Source organism: Mus pahari, chromosome 9, assembly GCF_900095145.1.
Source record: "Mus pahari chromosome 9, PAHARI_EIJ_v1.1, whole genome shotgun sequence".
Classification (NCBI taxonomy): Eukaryota; Metazoa; Chordata; class Mammalia; order Rodentia; family Muridae; genus Mus; species Mus pahari.
In genome coordinates, this window is record NC_034598.1 from 26,405,933 (window position 1) to 26,414,180 (window position 8,248).

Genomic DNA, 8,248 nt, shown 5'->3' on the forward strand with positions numbered 1-8,248 from the left:
GAAGAAGAAGAAGAAGAAGAAGAAGAAGAAGAAGAAGAAGAAGAAGAAGAAGAAGAAGAAGAAGAAGAAGAAGAAGAAGAAGAAGAAGAAGAAGGAGGAGGTAGAAAAGGAGGAAGAAGAAGAACCAGGCCCAGGCGTGGACTGGCAGATATGAGACACCCACACACACCTGCTCACTGAGCTCAGCTAATCAAATCCAGTCGCTCCCTGCTTCAGTTTACCCATCTGTATCCCAGGGTGTAAGATGTCTTGAGTGAAAGCAGATGTGCGGTGCCTAGTGGGTGGTGCCAGTGTCCTTATTAATATTACTAATATCACCGCTGGATACGCATCGCCAGTCTGCCGGGTCTCGAGATAAATAGCAGGCGATTGCTAAATTTCCCTCTCTGTTGTCTGGCACTTGAAGCTCCTTAAGACCTTTCCTGTCTGTCTATTAGTATTCTTTAGCCATCCCATAATCAGCCCTGCAAGGGAAGCCTGGTCCATTCCGTGGCACCCACTTGGACCAGGACCTGCCACGGTCTCTCGATGTCACAGCCTAGGCTTGTAGCATGGGCACCGCTAACAACTCGAAACAGAGAATTCCTTCTCTCTTGTGTGTCTCCATCAGGGAATGAAGGGACAATAGAGAGACCCCTGGGGGAAAGAAAAGGTGGCCTTTGGACATGGGACCCAGGTAAGAGATGAAGACCTAGAGTGGAGAGTGCCATTTGAAAGACAGAGAGACCAAGTTGTAGAGTAGGCATGTGCATTCAGTTCCTGCTGATAGCCATGTGAGACCCCTATAATCCCCCACCCTGCCTATTGCAGCTGTTGTCATCTGGATTTAACACCAGGGCCACTCCTATTGACACTGTGTGAACACGTGGGGTCAAATTCAGCGTTTCCTCTAGCCCAGGCGAAGTCTCTGTAGAGGGCTGGACACAGGCAGCCTTTGGACGTGGGGACAACAATGCCTGTCAGACTTGTAGGGCCTTCTGGGTCTCTGAGCTGTGCCCATTCTGGGGATGTCTTGGTGAGTAAACCTGAGAATAGGGCACACTCGAACGTGCCACCTGATACTGACTTAGCCCAGGCTGGTCCCTTTCCTCACTTTTTTTTAATTAGCTTGGGAAATGATGCTGAGTCAGCATCTCTGTACCCTCCCCCCCCCATCCCCACCCCCTGATTAACATCAAACTCATGATCCTCCTACTGGAGTTCTGGAATGACAGGTGTGGCCCCATGCCAGTGGGCGTGCCAGACTTCACAAGGCGTTCTTAACATATTTAAACCAGTATCAGTATTTTCTGGATGGTCTCCTGTCTTCTCCCCACCCCACCAACACTGTCCCAGCCCCACACCAAGGCCTGTTATCCTTGTCATTTTAATATCCATTTGCTGTTTTAATAAGCATCTATTCATGTCTCATTGCAGCTTAATTTACCTACCACTGGTAATTTCTTTGTTAGTGTGTGTTTGTGTGTGTGTGTGTGTTTGTGTTGAGACAGCCTCACCATGTAGCCCCAGCTGGCCTAGAACTCACTATGTGGCTCAGGCTGGCCTTGGTCTTGCAGCCATCCTCCTGCCTCAGCCCCCCAAGTGCCAGGGTTTCTGAGCATGTTATTTAGTGAACGACTAAATATTTTGCTGATTAAAAAATCAGGTTGTTTGTTCCCAGTCTCTGTTGTGACTTCTGCTCTCATGACGCCTGTCTGTTTGAGTATCCCTTCAAACGCTCTTCCCAAATCTACGATCTTTTTGCATCTTACTTTTTCCAAGCTTAGAACTTCAACTCCCTGACACATTACAATTTATCAATTTCTTTCTATTCCTAGATTGCTACTTTAAAAAAAAAAAACACTTTTTTCTGCATCTGTTGAGATGACCACACAATTTTATTTTTTAGCTAAGTTCCCACATGGCAAATCATTGATGGGTTTTGAAGTGGTTTGCCAATCTCGAGTTTCTATGAGGTATGCCTCATTCCCTCACGATCTATTAGTGTTTAAAGCCTTCCACAGCAGTTTGCTAAACTTTCATTAAAGATTTTTATATCTGTGTTTGTGATATTAACCTGAATTTTTGTTATAGACTTCGAAGCATTCATTTTCTGGTCATGGATTATCCTGCAGTTGAAAGAGTGAGAGGACTAGTCCTGTATCTGTACCACGCTCTGTTTAAAGACATTTTAATATGTTTGTGTATGTGGTGTGTATGTGCAAGCATGCATGCGTGTATGTGTACTCGGGCGAGTGTTTGGATGTCAGTGTAGACACAAGCCTGGGGAGGTCAGGACTGTAACCACTTGGTATTTTTTTTTTTCAATCAGTTTCCAAATAATGACACGCTTACTTACTTATGAATTACTGCCTAGGCCTTAAGCTCAGGTTGGTCCACAAGTAGCTCATAACTCAACTAACACGGTTATACTCTTCTCTGCCACACAGCAGGTTACCTCCCCTCAGCTTCATACACCTGACTTCTGAGTCTGCATGGCCAACCTTACCCACCCAACCCTTTCCCGGAGTTTCTCTCGGTGTGTCTCTCGGTGTCTCTCTCTCTCTCTCTCTCTCTCTCTCTCTCTCTCTCTCTCTCTCTCTCTCTCTGCCTCTCTGCCAGATATCCCACCTTCTAATCCTGCCTGCCTCGGCTTATTAGTCATACTGTCTTTATTGACAGGTGAAGTTTCTACACAGTACATAAGAGATTATCCCTACAGAGGACAACCTTGGATGCTGGTCCTCTCCATGCATCTTGCTTGCATCAGGGCTTGTTCACACAGGGCATCCCTGGTCACCTGGCCCTTGAGCTCACACCTGGGCACCCCCGGCCACCTGGCCCTTGAGCTCACACCTGGGCACCCCCGGCCACCAGGCCCTTGAGCTCACACCTGGGCACCCTTGGCCACCTGGCCCTTGAGCTCACACCTGGGCACCCCCAGCCCCCTGGCCTTTGAGCTCACACCTGGGCACCCCCAGCCCCCTGGCCCTTGAGCTCACACCTGGGCACCCCTGGCCACCTGGCCCTTGAGCTCACACCTGCCACCCCTGGCCACCTGGCCCTTGAGCTCACACCTGGGCATCCCCGGCCACCTGGCCCTTGAGCTCACACCTGGGCATCCCCGGCCACCTGGCCCTTGAGCTCACACCTGGGCACCCTTGGCCACCTGGCCCTTGAGCTCCTGGGGATGATCCTGTCTCCCTCCTCCTGGCTCACTGTAGGAGTGCTATGGTTACATATGAGCACCATCATGCCTGGCTTTCTGTGGGCCCTGGGAATCCAGGCTCCAGTTCTCACACTGGTGGAAGCAACTGTATACACCATGCCATCTCCCTAGCCCCTCAAGCACTCCTCACTGACTTCTATTTGTGCTGTCTGTCACTATAGCACGCTTTGTCTCTGAACTGACACCTCAAGGAGACCACAGGTCACAAACACTGCTTGCCACCTCCCCCCCTCCCTGTGTCCCAGGAAAGGGAACTACCAGGACTCACCATTGCAAATGGAATAGATGCATGTATACATACATAGGGAAATTCCCAGGACCCCACTCGGGAAGTCACTACCCTCAAAACAATTATTTAAAAAAAAACAAAAACAAAAAAACCTGGCCACTGCCTAGGTATGGCCTAGTCTTCCTGTGTCTGTTTGCCTTGGTTCACTAGAAAGAGTATGCCGAGGGAGGAGGGGGCACAAAGCCAAGATCCAGACAAGAGACCCTCTACCTCCTCCTGTCCCTGGTCTCACTACCTTGAACTTCAGCTCTCTTCTCTTCAGTCAGATCCCATGCTGCTTCCTCAAAGCCAAGGGCAGGTATAAGACCCGGGAGTTCTGAGCTTTGAAACTAAACTCCCATGAGCCTCCTTGTGTGGTTCTTGCATGGGACATAACTATGAGGTCCCTCAGTATGGAATGGGGTTGTCCCATTTATTTGCTCATTCTGTGTGTGTGTGTGGGTTTGGAGAGGACAAAGCACAACACGAGGTGGTCAGATCCCTTTGTGTGCCGTATAGATTCTGTAGATTCAGCTCAGGTCCTGGAGCAAGCACCCTTACACACCGAGCCGTCTCGAGAGGTTTGGGTACTATTTTAACTTTGTCACTGCGAAAACTAACATCTGTAGTCACTGCATGCTGTCTTGGCTCTGAGAGAGATGTGTCACACAGTCAACTGCTGCTTCTCACGGCATATGGAATAGACGTCGTAATGACACCCGGACTAATGGGAAACTGAGGCACAATTTGGGCAGAGCTCCAGAACCAAGAGACTGCAAGTCTCCCTGACATTTGCTGCTTCTGGAGAATCTGCTTGTGTCAAGCAAACCAACAGCCTTATCCTATCCAGCCATTCACAGGAACCTGGGAGTGACAGAGTCAGGTCACCGTGCCTTCTGACAATTGAGGCACCATATCCAAAGTCCTTTAGCAAGCCCAGGACAGAGTCACTGAAGCTTGCTGGATCCTTGGAATGACTTCTGTGGCAAAGCTTCAATGACTGGTAGAAGCTGCGTTGTTCCCATGGAAACCTAACTGTAATGAAAGAGAAACCAGCATAGACAGCATCAGATGTGGCTTCCGGAGTCACTCAAGTGGGACCCACCTCTCACAGGGAGCACGACACTCCGGAGCAGTGGCTCTCAACCTTCCGAGTACTATGACCCTTTAATACAGTTCCTCATGCTGTGGTGACCTCCAACCATAGAATTATGTCCATTGCTACTCCGTAACTATAATTTTGCTACTGTTGTGAGTCATGATGTAAAATCTAATATGCGACCCCTATGAAAGGGTCATCCGACCTCCCAAAGGTTGAGAACTACGGCTCTAGAGTTTATACACTCTTTCTTGTAGGCTGAGTTTGCTCCAGTAACAAGCTGAGCAGGCAGTACTCTGCCTGGTTTACAGACGAAGAACCTGACATTCCAAATAGTGACATGTGCCCCACGGATCCTCAAGCACTTCATGGATGCCCTAGGCAGAAACATAAGATGGCTATCCGAGTGGCCAGAGGTGACCACTGCAGGGGAAGGGAGACACGTGAGTTCAGCTGGGTCCTCAGAGCCAGAGCCTATGCTAAGGACACGATAAGGTGGGGTACAGGGAGCTCTAGGGAGCAATGGTCTGGAGACCTCTCTCTTAGGCACTAGTTGGAACTGATCTGGGTCAAGGAGGCCCTAATGTCTGTCCCCCCAGCAGTGATATCTGGACTCAGGTAGAGGCCAGCAGCCTTTTTCTGTCCTTCTCCCCTTTGACACTGAGCTCAGAGCCAGGCCTGAGCTGACCTGCCCTGGGCAACCTGCAATCTGAGCTCACTAGACATTTGCTGATTCTGACACGGGCCAGCAGCAGCAGGACGCAGACCCCAGAGGACTTCCTCTGAGCCCAGTGCTTTGAGGTCTCTTGAGGGGTTAGTTCAAGAGCAACAAATTCATGTCTTCCATAGTGACCAGACAGATCAGAATAACAGGTGGAAACAGAAGCAGGGACAGCTGATGGGTGTGGCTGTCCCACCTGCACAGTCTACATGAGCATTTCTGTCTGGTAGGAAAAGTGAGGGTCAGAGGTGCTGTGAGTGGCCCAGGCACACAGCTGGCCAGAGGTGGGCCACCAACCCAGAGAAGACTGGACTCACTTCTGCTCCTGGACCCCCTGTTTAGTATCTCTTGATAATGAAACGCTTGCCCCTGAGCACTTTACATTTATACTCCATAGATTCCTATAATCATCCTTGGAAACCGGACCAGAGTAGAGTTTAGAGATGGGGAAAGGGCATAGAAAAGCTAAGTGGCTTGCTGAGACTCACATAGATAAGAAAGCTTGACAGTTCAGGACACAGAGGCCTGGGATTGATATGAGAAGCCAGAGTCAGGTCAGCTGGTGAATGTACCAGCCATGAGACATGAGTGGTTGAAGCACTAATCCTGGAGGGCTTTCTAGAGGAGGCAGCCACTGTGTAACACAGGGGCCACAGCACACTCTCAGCACTTGGCTTCTTCTACTCCATTACTCCCAGGCCTCCGGAGGCTTAAAGGAGAATGCATGTTTCTGGTTGAGCATCCAAACCTGGCAGGTCAAGATCCCATGTTTCCATGGCAACCGTATCCTAACAGCATCCAATAAAGGACATTGTTTGGCTGCTAGTAAGCATACAGGGTCTTTTGATTTTTGCTGAAGGTATTGAGAGTCACCCTCCCTAACCCCTCTGTAAGAGCCTCTCTTTCTCCTTGGAAAAATAGATACTGCCCCACCAAAAAGCAGGGGACACAGGGAGGGAAATGTTCATATAAAAGAGGGAGAAATGGGGGGACAGTACCCACACTAGCATGAATAGAGGTGCCCCGGCTGAGCTTAGATAACAGGAATATCTTCATTTCCCAGACCAAAAAAAAAAAAAAAGTAATTGCTCACTAATGGTGTAATTCAGAAATTAATTTATGCTACCATCTCTAATATGCCATCATTAATCAGCCGCCTGTGGGTGGCCCACTAGGGTCTGCTGTGGTCAGAGTTTGACCCGTTTGTGATGGACAGTTCCGTGCTGCGGAGAAAGCACGAGACTGGGAGGTGGGTCCCTCTGGGTCACGGCTTGTCTGAGTGCTGACCGGGGCTTAACTTGAGCAGAGCTCTCCCAGCATGCCTTGCTCCCTGCCTTGCCCATTCCCTCTGAGCCCGATGCTTCTACATGCAAGATCCTGGCCGCTGCAGGCATGGCAGCCCCAAGCCACTCAGTTCTGCCCACTGTCCCCAGGTATGGCCTCTGGGGCTCTGCAGAGCACTTGGTTTTCCAAGGCATGGAGTGGCCCTGCTAAACACCAACCCACACACAGTTCAGCTCCTGCATGGAGTCGTGGGGCTGGACAGGGAGAGGCAGAAGGTATGCAAGGGAAGGGGAAACGTCCCCATCCTCTGTATCTCTAGTGCCTAGAATACAGTCTGGTATTCAGAGGGTGCTTAATAATTGCTTGTTGCATAAATAATGGTTTGGTGTTAGACTACTAGAATGTGGGAATCAGCAATGTAGGAGGTTTGCCACGGTAACAGCCGAAGAGCCTGAATGGGTTTGACCTGTAGGGAATGGAGGGCAGAGGAGAAAGGAGGCAAAGGTCAGACGAGGGTCTGGATGGAAACATACCCAAGGCCACCAGGTGCTGGTGCAAGAAACACAAGGGGTCCCTTCAGTGGGGCCTACCCTGCTTTACAAGCCTCACATCCTGACTGCTGGCTGGGTTTGTGTGTCAACTCGACACAGCAAGGGTCATCAGAGAGGAAGGAGCCTCAGTTGAGGAAATGCCTCCATGAGATCCAGCTGTAAGATATTTTCTCAAGTAGTGATCGGTGGGGGAGGGCCCAGGGCCCAGCCCATTGTGGGTAGTGCTTTCCCTAGACTGGTGGTCCTGGGTTCTATAAGAAAGCAGGCTGAGCAAGTCATGGGGAGCAAGCCAGTAAGCAGCACCCCTCCATGGCTTCAGCATCAGCTCCTGCCTCCAGGTTCCTGCCCTGCTAGAGTTCCTGTCCTGACTTCTTCTGATGATGTGGAAGTGTAAGCCAAGTAAACCCTTTCCTCCCCAATTTGTTCCTTGGTCACGATGTTTCTTTGCGGCAATAGAATCCCTAAGAGGTTGACCATCTCAGGGACTCCTCCCCATAATCCATGACGTCAGCTAGAGTTGGTGTTGATTACTGTCTTCTTGCTCTGATTAAATATCTAAGGGAAATAATTTTATTGGTAGATGAGAGGTTTTTTAAGATTTGATTTTGGTGCATGTGTGTGCGTGTGTGTGTGCACAAGTATGTGCATGAGAGTGCTACATGCCTACAAAAGCCAGAAGGGGACCTCCAATTCCCCACAGCTGTGAGCTCAGTGTAGGTTCTACAAACCCAAATCAGGTTCTCTGCAGGAACTGTGAGCTCCCATAACCACTGAGCCAGTGCTCCAACCCAAGGAATCCTTTAGCTCATGGTTTCAGGGAGGGAACATGGGAGGGGATGGGGCAATGTGGAGCCCCCAAGGAAACACTCCCAGTAACCCACTTTTCCCATACAGAGTCCCACAGCCTGCCTTTCACTCCCTCCCAGTATCCCCTGACATCCTAACTCCTGAGCCTCTAGAGGGCTATCTCTGGGGATGTCTTCACGGATACCCCCAAACATAAGCTTCGTGATCTAAACATCTCTCAGTCAAGCTGTTGATAATTAAAAAGAAAAAGAAAAGAGGAAGGAAGGAAGGAAGGAAGGAAGGAAGGAAGGAAGGAAGGAAGGAAGGAAGG